Source organism: Myotis brandtii, unplaced genomic scaffold, assembly GCF_000412655.1.
Source record: "Myotis brandtii unplaced genomic scaffold, ASM41265v1 scaffold536, whole genome shotgun sequence".
Taxonomy (NCBI): Eukaryota; Metazoa; Chordata; class Mammalia; order Chiroptera; family Vespertilionidae; genus Myotis; species Myotis brandtii.
This window is the reverse complement of record NW_005369967.1, coordinates 353,506-361,886: the sequence shown is the minus strand read 5'-3', so window position 1 is coordinate 361,886 and position 8,381 is coordinate 353,506. Positions and strand designations below refer to the sequence as shown.

At 47.5% G+C, this 8,381-nt stretch overlaps 1 long non-coding RNA gene across 1 annotated transcript in view; it reads left to right on the top strand.

The window, feature by feature from the left end:
• Positions 1–6,132: 6,132 nt before the first annotated feature.
• Positions 6,133–8,381, top strand: part of LOC106728113 — a 20,752-nt gene continuing 18,503 nt past the window's right edge. The window contains exon 1 of the long non-coding RNA XR_001364370.1: positions 6,133–6,264. This is a non-coding gene — a long non-coding RNA (uncharacterized LOC106728113). The remainder of the gene's footprint in view (positions 6,265–8,381) is intronic.

Genomic DNA, 8,381 nt, shown 5'->3' with positions numbered 1-8,381 from the left:
CAAAGGATTTGTATGCATGCATATTAGCATAAGCTATGGACTGGGACACGGGGGCAGTGGGGGCTTGTCCTGGGGGGTGGGAGTGGCCAGGGAGGGGTCGATGGGGGGAAAAGGAAGACATATATAATACTTTAAACAATAAAAAAATTTAAAAAAAGAACAAAATAAAAATGCAAAGGGGCACAAACTTAGTATAATATACTACCATTTGTGTTTAAAAAATGAGTGGAAAGAATGCATAACTTTGTTTGGTTATCTATGCACACATGTTCTCTAAAGGATATGTAAGAAACCAATAACATTTGTTACCTGTAGGAAAAGGGAGTGGCTGCAGGTCTTGGGTAGGAGGGAAACTCACTGTCATGTTTCTAAAAGCTTGAACTTGAGCGTAGGAATCCTTTGTCTTCTGCTCTGTCTCTAAGGCTTCTAACAGTGTTACTGGGCTGTCCCTATACTCTGCCAGCTCACCTGGGCAGATGCCCAAACAGGGGCAGCTTTGAGGGGCCCCCTCTGGTGGCCAATTGCCCCTCACCTCAACCTCTCTTCAATAATTTTCAGGTCTTCCTTCCTTTTCGCCTTAATTTGTCCTTTGCTAGTTCTGAGTTAGAACAAGTTACTTACATTCTCTGAGCTATAGCTTCCTCATCTATACAATGGAGTATATTAATACCTACCTCCTGGGATTGTTGTGTGGGTCAAATGAGAAGTTTATAAAGCACACAGCAGGTAGTCAATAAGTGAGCCGTGGCTGCTGCTGCTGATGATGAAGGCATAGAAATAAGATAGAAGGGGGCTGTTTGGCAGACAGGCCCCCAGGGTCTGCTGGAGGCTCAGCCCCAGGCCACCGCAGGTCACTGCGTTAAGGCCGAGTCCATCAAGGGAGAAATGCCTGGTGGTATCATATCCCAATTCCCCATCTCGGTCCCTCTGCCCATGCATATAATATACACTGCCCCATCACATACCCTTTCCTCTTCACCCCATTTCCCTAAGAAAGCAGCTGAAGATGTAGATGTTACAGCCCCTCTGAGTTCAGTCTAATTGCCAAGCTCCTAAGTGCTCAGCACCATGCTGGTAAACGAGGCTGTGGGGACGCATAATGTTAAGCTCTGGTTATATTAATAAGGAGACACGGCCAAGTGATAAATAAGCCAACTCCAGATGAAAAATGATACTAGGGAGGATAATAAGGTAGAATAAAGAAAAGACTGAGGCGGAGAGGAGAACAGGGAGGGGGATGGGTGCAGACCTTCGCTGGCTTCTATGGAGCCTGCAAGGACAGTGGAAAGGGCGCAAGCTCAGAAGCAGTCTCAGGCTTGAGTTCTGCCTCCGACACAGTGGTGATGTGTGTCTCGGGAAAGTTGGTTAAACTTGGTTTTCTGATCTAGAAAAAAGGGACTAATGAAAATATTACCTCCACTAAACTGCCGTGAGAATTAAGTGTTGTAAAGAGCCTAGCACAGTTCCAGGAATGTGGTACGTGCTCAGCACATGTTATTTTCTTCGGCACGCTCTCAATTCCCACAGCCATGCCCAGCAGAGGGGTCCTGGATCTAGCCTAGACTCATAACCTCATCCTCCTCTTGGGGCAAAGAAAGACGCAAAGCCTGTGGGTAGCAAGGCAGACAGGAAGACCAGGAGGCCATGGTCAGGGTTTCTTCCAGACAGAGCCAATGCTGCTCAGCCACTGCACCAAACTGCGGTACCCCAGGCCCTTGGACACGAAGATGAATACAATGTGGAGTCTGCCTTAAAGGGGCCAGAGGTTGAGGGAGAGACAGACATACAAACATAATGGCTATGGAGGGATAGGGGCCTCCCTTATGGCATCTATGAATCCCGACGTCAAAGAATCTGCTTTATTGTCCCCACCACCTGGTTTGATTTGTAGTTTGCAAAAAAAAAACACAAACCAAGTCCTCACAGTTCCATCAGGGCTGAGCCAAGTGCTGCGCAAGTACAGAGGAGAGTAATGAATTCTGCTCAGGAGTCAGGAGGCGGCATTTGCACAGGGCAAGTGATGAGAGCTAAGGCTTATTAATGTTTACTGAGCACTAACACGTCAGGCACCGAGTGCTTCACACAGATTAACTCCTTCATTCCTCCCAACAGCCTTATGGGAAATGCTGCTCATATTTTACAAGGATAAAGTCACAGAGTTTGAAAGTGGCAGAGCCAGAGTCTTATTCTAGATCCCACATTCTTAATGTCGATGCCAAATTACCTCTCTGAATCTTGAATAAATATTGTGGCCATTCTGCGATCCAAGGTCAGTTTATCTCCCTCGCCCCCCGCCCCCCAACACACACACACACACACACACACACACACACACACACACACACACACTGAAACTGCCAGTAGAGATGGGCTCATCCATCTATTCATGCCGTGCTCATTAGCACCTATTCTGTGTAAGACTCAGAACTGTGGGACTTGTGTGTATATGTGTGTGTGTGTGGGGGGGGGGGGGGGTGGAGGTGGCAGGGGCTGCAACCCAGAGCCCCTTTCTCCTCCCATGAGCTTGTTCTGCTGCAATTTCCCTTGGCTCCCGGGCCTAAAGAGTGGCTGAGTTAAAGTTGAAACAGTCAGCTGGGCTTCTTCCCCACCTCTGCTCCTGGTAGGCAGGAAAGATGGTACCTGAGAGGCTTAAGACATAAAAGTCGGGCTCAAAGGCTTGGGGACTTAAAAGACCTTCCAAAGCAAGGCCATTCTTCTCTCTAGTACTTCAAGAGTGGGACAGTTCTCTAACTGCAATCTTACATGGAGCAGATAAAGCGGAACTGCTGTGAGGTAAATTGGGTTGGGGGTTTTAGGGCCCCACTCACTCAGCATCCTCCATATCCTTCCTCATCGTCTCAGGTGGCACCTGAAGCCTCTCCATGGGGTGCAGTTTGAAACCCATCCCAGGCGGAGCACTGGCGAGAGCTTGATGGTGCCCCGTCCTCGGCTCTGCTGGCTGTTGAGACCGGCAGCATCCAGCATCGGCAGGCAAGTGAGGCCAGAAAGCAAGGGACTGACTCATTCCTGCTGTCATGTGGAGGTTTAATAAACATGTATACGACTCTCAGCCCTAATATGTGCTCTGATTTGCCTGGAAGAGATATAGGTTCTGGGCTGGGATCAAGGAGAGGGGAGTTGAAAAGGATGGGCCTGGAGCGGGTGTGGGGGACGGGGGGAGGCTAGTGGAGCAGGTAATAGATATTTTCTCCTTGTGGAAAATACTAGAGTGGCCACGGCTGAGTGGAGATGCTAGAAAATTAAATCAGAGAACCATTCAGAGTGAATGAAGCCCTCCCAATTGCTTTTATCCCAGATGATCAAGGATACTACCATTCAATTCCATTCACTGGGACACCTTTTACAGGGCAGGGGAAGAGCAGACTTGGTCTGCACCCCTCCCCAGAATGGGGGCCCAGAACTATAGATGATAGGACACACTGCCCAGATACTACTTCTTGCTGGTACTCATGCCCCGTGGCCACATCCAAGATATGCCAGCATGTTGCAGGGTGGGGGCGGGGGAGGAGGAAGGGAGGTGAGAGATGAGACTGTTTGGAGAGCACTGAGCCAGTATTTGGCACATCTTTCAACATTTTTATACCCAATTTATATATTTATAAAACATTTTATTATGGAAAATATTGAACAAGACTAGAAAGAATAATGTAACAACCCCCGCCACCACCCATATATCATTCATCTCATGGTCATTCTCGTTTCATCTATACTTCCACCCAACTCCCCCTTCCTCCCATAGTACCTGAAAGCAAATCCAAGATACTACATCATTAACTTGTAACTATTCCAGCACAGTACATGTTCAAGCACTTACTATGCACTAGTCACTGCGCCTACATTGTGAACACGATAAGATAAAATTTTGTCTTTGAAAAGCTGCAGCTGGGTGAGGAGCATATAGACAACAGTGTATTGAGGTGAGAGAGACCAAATCACAGTGAGAATAGAAAACCGAATTCTTCTCATTTGGGAGGGCATATACCCCAGCATGGACTCAAAAAAAGTCACGCTTGAAACAGCCAACGTGACCACAATGATTAACAACCTTATTTCTCCCGGCCTCCCTACCTCGCCGATGGGTTTCCGTGGCATCTTCACTCTTCCTTGAGAAGCTGCTCCTCTGAGAGCCATTTTAGCTGAGGAGCTCGACACATCACAGGACGGGAGCTCACCTGTCCGTAGAGGACTCTGACACTGGAAAGACTGCTGACCAAGGCCCTTTCTGGCCCAATCAACTCCTGGGGCTTCCGCTAAGCAATGACCTCAGGCTTTACCGCTGTCTTTTCTTAGAGGTGGGAAGGATAAGTGGCCTCCAGGGGTTAAGAGGCAGAACCTTAATAAAAAGGACACTGAGTGTTGACAGCTCTGGTGGCTCTAAGCCCTCTCTAATCAGAGCTCGGGACACCTTAATGGGTCACTAACCTCGCCCCAGATGTCCTGCCACATCTCACCACCTGCACAGCAGCCGTTCAGCATGCTAGACAGAGCCAGGAATAAAATACCATCTGTATTCTGGCTCCTTCAGCTGTCCCCACCCTGCAGAAGCCTGGAGTATGAAAAGTCAAATGCAAGAGGGCTTGGAAATTAGGCAAACCCAATGGTTTTATATATGACGAAATATATATGATTTCCAACATCAACTCCAGTCACAGAATATCCACCTGCATGGGGATGGTGGGTGATCTGAAGCACAGCAGACCAGAGGTGCTCAGAGGTGTATCCTGTGAAGCAAATAGAATCACTTCTAGAGTTCCTTCTGCATTTAGGGGTCAGGTGATAGCTTAAGTAGCCATTTATTACAATCTAGCATCTCTGTGAGCCCAGCAGGCTGAGCTGGGACAACAGGCAGAGCTGGGGATGAACACTGTTAGGACTCACCTTCCAGTGGATGCAGGTAAACAGAGCCTGAAAGAGGAGAGAGAGAGAGAGAGAGAGAGAGAGAGAGAGAGAGAGAGAGAACAAGTATCTGCAGAGCACAGGGGCAGTCTGCTGCCTATCAACTCACAGAATCTTCATTTGTCTTGCCTGCCCATCTATTCCCTGCTATGAATGTGGGTAGAGAGCGAATAGAAATACGTATGGAATGCTAGCTATAAAATTTTTGGAGAATGGGGTAAGGCAGTGGTCGGCAAACTGTGGCTCACGAGCCACATGCTACTCTTTGGCTCCTTGAGTGTGGCTCTTCCACAAAATACCGACTTCTGCGCATGGGCCACGAAGTTTCAATCGCACTGTACATGTGCGCCCGCACGTGGTATTTTGTGGAAGAGCCACACTCAAGGGGCCAAAGAGCCACATGTGGCTCGCGAGCCACAGTTTGCCGACCACTGGCCCGGTAGGGGAACAAGGTTAATTAAAAATGATAGTTAATAATAAGATCACCCTTAGAGTGAGCCTCAATGATCAAACTTCAAATAATCAAACACTCTAAGGATAAATGAAGTATCACACAGTTTGGCTCTTCACTGCAAAAGGGCAAGATTGTATAGAGGCTAAAAGAATAAATTTAAGAGTCAGACAGTCCTAGATTCAAGTCTTGGTTCTACTCAACCACCTACTAGCCCTTTGCCTTGCAAGCTATTTCACTGAGGGCTTGCCAGGCACAGATAGATTGTAGGTGCACCACAAAATACTATTGGTTGTAAATTAACTATATATATAAAGAGCCAGTGGCCATCGCAATGGAACGGACGACTGAACAGGCTGTGTGGGGCAAAAAGGCCAGTGGGGGGTTAGTGAGGGATGACCAAACAACTGAGCAGCAGGCTGTGTGAGGCAACCAGGCCGGCAAGGGGGGCAGTGAGGGACGACCAAATGACTAAACAAGCAGGCTGCGTGGGGCAACCAGGCCCGCAGGGGGGTTAGTGAGGGACGACCGAATGACTGAATAAGCAGACTGCGTGGGGCAACCAGGCCAGCAGGGGGGTTAGTGAGGGACGACCAAATGACTGAACAGCAGGCTGTGTGGGGCAACCAGGCTGGCAGGGGGGGCAGTGAGGAGCAACCAGGCTGGTGGGGGTGTGCAGTTGGGGGCAACCAGGCTGGTGGGGCCAGTTGGGTGAGATTAGGCTGGCAGGGGGGCAGTGAGGGGCGACTAGGCTGGTGGGAGGGCAGTTGGGGGCGACCAGGCCAGCAGAGGGGAAGTTGGGGGCAACCAGGCCAACAGGGGAGGGTAGCTGGGGGCATTAGGCAGACAGGCATGTTAGTGGTTAGGAGCCAGTGGTCCTGGATTGCGAGAGGGATGTCTGACTGCCGGATATCTGACAGATGTCTAAAACGGCAGTCGGACATCTCTCGAGGGGTCCCAGATTGGAGAGGGTGCAGGTCGGGCTGAGGGACATCCCCCTCCCCCTTGTGCACAAATTTCATGTACTGGGTCTCTAGTTTTTAGATAATATTTACAAACAGTGTAGAGGTGATTAGGGGTGATAAGGCTGGCAGGGGGGCCAGTAGGGGTGATCAGGCAGGCAAGCAAGTAAGCAGTTAGGAGTCAGCGGTCCCAGATTGTGAGAGGGATGTCCCAGATTGGAGAGGGTGCAGGCTGGGCTGAGGGGACCCGCCCCCACTCCATGCACGAATTTCATGCACCAGGCCTCTAGTTTTATAATAATAAAAGTTTAAGGCAATTTTTGTAACTATTCATTTTATAATAGTTGAAGTTACATTTGAACACTATTTGTGTGGGTCCCTGTGAGGTTTTTTGAATGTCCTAATTGCTATTTTGTTGCATACTTTATACAAAGCACCCATGACCAGAGAGCAGTCTGGGATGACTACATCACCTCTTAATCATCCACTGTTAAAAGTAATATAGATGTACTGAAATTTTCACTAAACCCCATGTAGATGCCTTAAGTCCCCTCAAATTTATCTCAGAATGCCAAACAATTTTCTATGTGTGCCATCATGTGCAAAAGATTGGAAGGCACTCATTTAATCTCTGAATAAATTTCCTCAGATGAAAGATGGGAATAATCTATATATATAAAGAGCCAGGGACTGTCAAATTTGAAACAACTGAATGGACGACCGAACAGGCTGAGTGGGGCGACAAGGCCAGCAGTGGGGTTAGTGAGGAACAACCAAATGACTGAGCAGCAGGCTGCATGGGCAACCAAGCCAGCAGGGGGTGGGGCAGTTGGGGGTGACCAGGTTGGAAGGGGGGGCAGGTGGGGGTGACCAGGCCGGCAGGGGGAGCATTAGGGGCAATCATGTCGGCAGGCAGAGGCAGTTAGGGGCGATCAGGCAGGCAGGCAGGTGAGCAGTTAAAAGCCAGTGGTCCTGGATTGTGAGAGGATTGTCCGACTGCTAGTTTAGGCCTGATCCTCTAGTAATAGTATATATCTCATAGGGTTTTGTGAGGATGGAATGAGTTAAAATATGTTAAGCATTAGAATAGTGTCTGGAACACAGTAAATGAATAAGGAGTGCCAGTTGTTATTTTTCTTATCTGTAAGATGTGCAGATATGGCTGATGTGAAGATTACATGTGAGATAAAGCATGTTAAGGGCTTAGTACAACATCTGGTATACAGTAGGTTAGTAAATGCAAACCAGTATTACTAGTGCTCTAACTAGTTCAAATGTTCATAATGTTTCATGTTAGATTGCTCTTTCTAAGTTCTGGTTAGACCAAGGGTGGGCAAACTTTTTGACTCGAGGGCCACAATGGGTTCTTAAACTGGACCGGAGGGCCGGAACAAAAGCATGGATGGAGTGTTTGTGTGAACTAATATAAATTCAAAGTAAACATCATTACATAAAAGGATATGGTCTTTTTTTTTATTTTTAGTTTTATTCATTTCAAACGGGCCGGATCCGGCCCGCGGGCCGTAGTTTGCCCACGGCTGGGTTAGACTATAAGCTCTTTACACTGATTTCCTTCTCTTCAAACCTATGACAAGCCTAGAACTACAGACGCTGTCCAAAATATAGTTGGAGATTGATTTTGTAAAGCTGTGAACTTTCACAAAGCAATATTAACATCTACTATTTGATTTAATTTCTCAAAACAACTTTAAGCTATTTCCATTTTAAAGGTAAGAACACTGAGGCCTTGACATTATGTGGCTTACCCAAGATATCAGGTTTCAGAACTGGAAGCAAAACCCAACTCTGTTCGCTCCAAGTAGTGTTATTACCAGATCACAGTACTGTACTGGGGCTGTTGCACACAGTTGTACAGGGGAGTGCAATTCATATTGCAGATGTTATAAATTTGTCTATTTTTATGAAGTACTTTTATGGCAGATGACAGTAAGAGTTTTGTTATAGATACTCAATATAAGTATCCTATCTAATAAAAGAGAAACATGGTAATTAGCCGTACATCCGCTACCCTTCCCATTGGCTAATCAGGG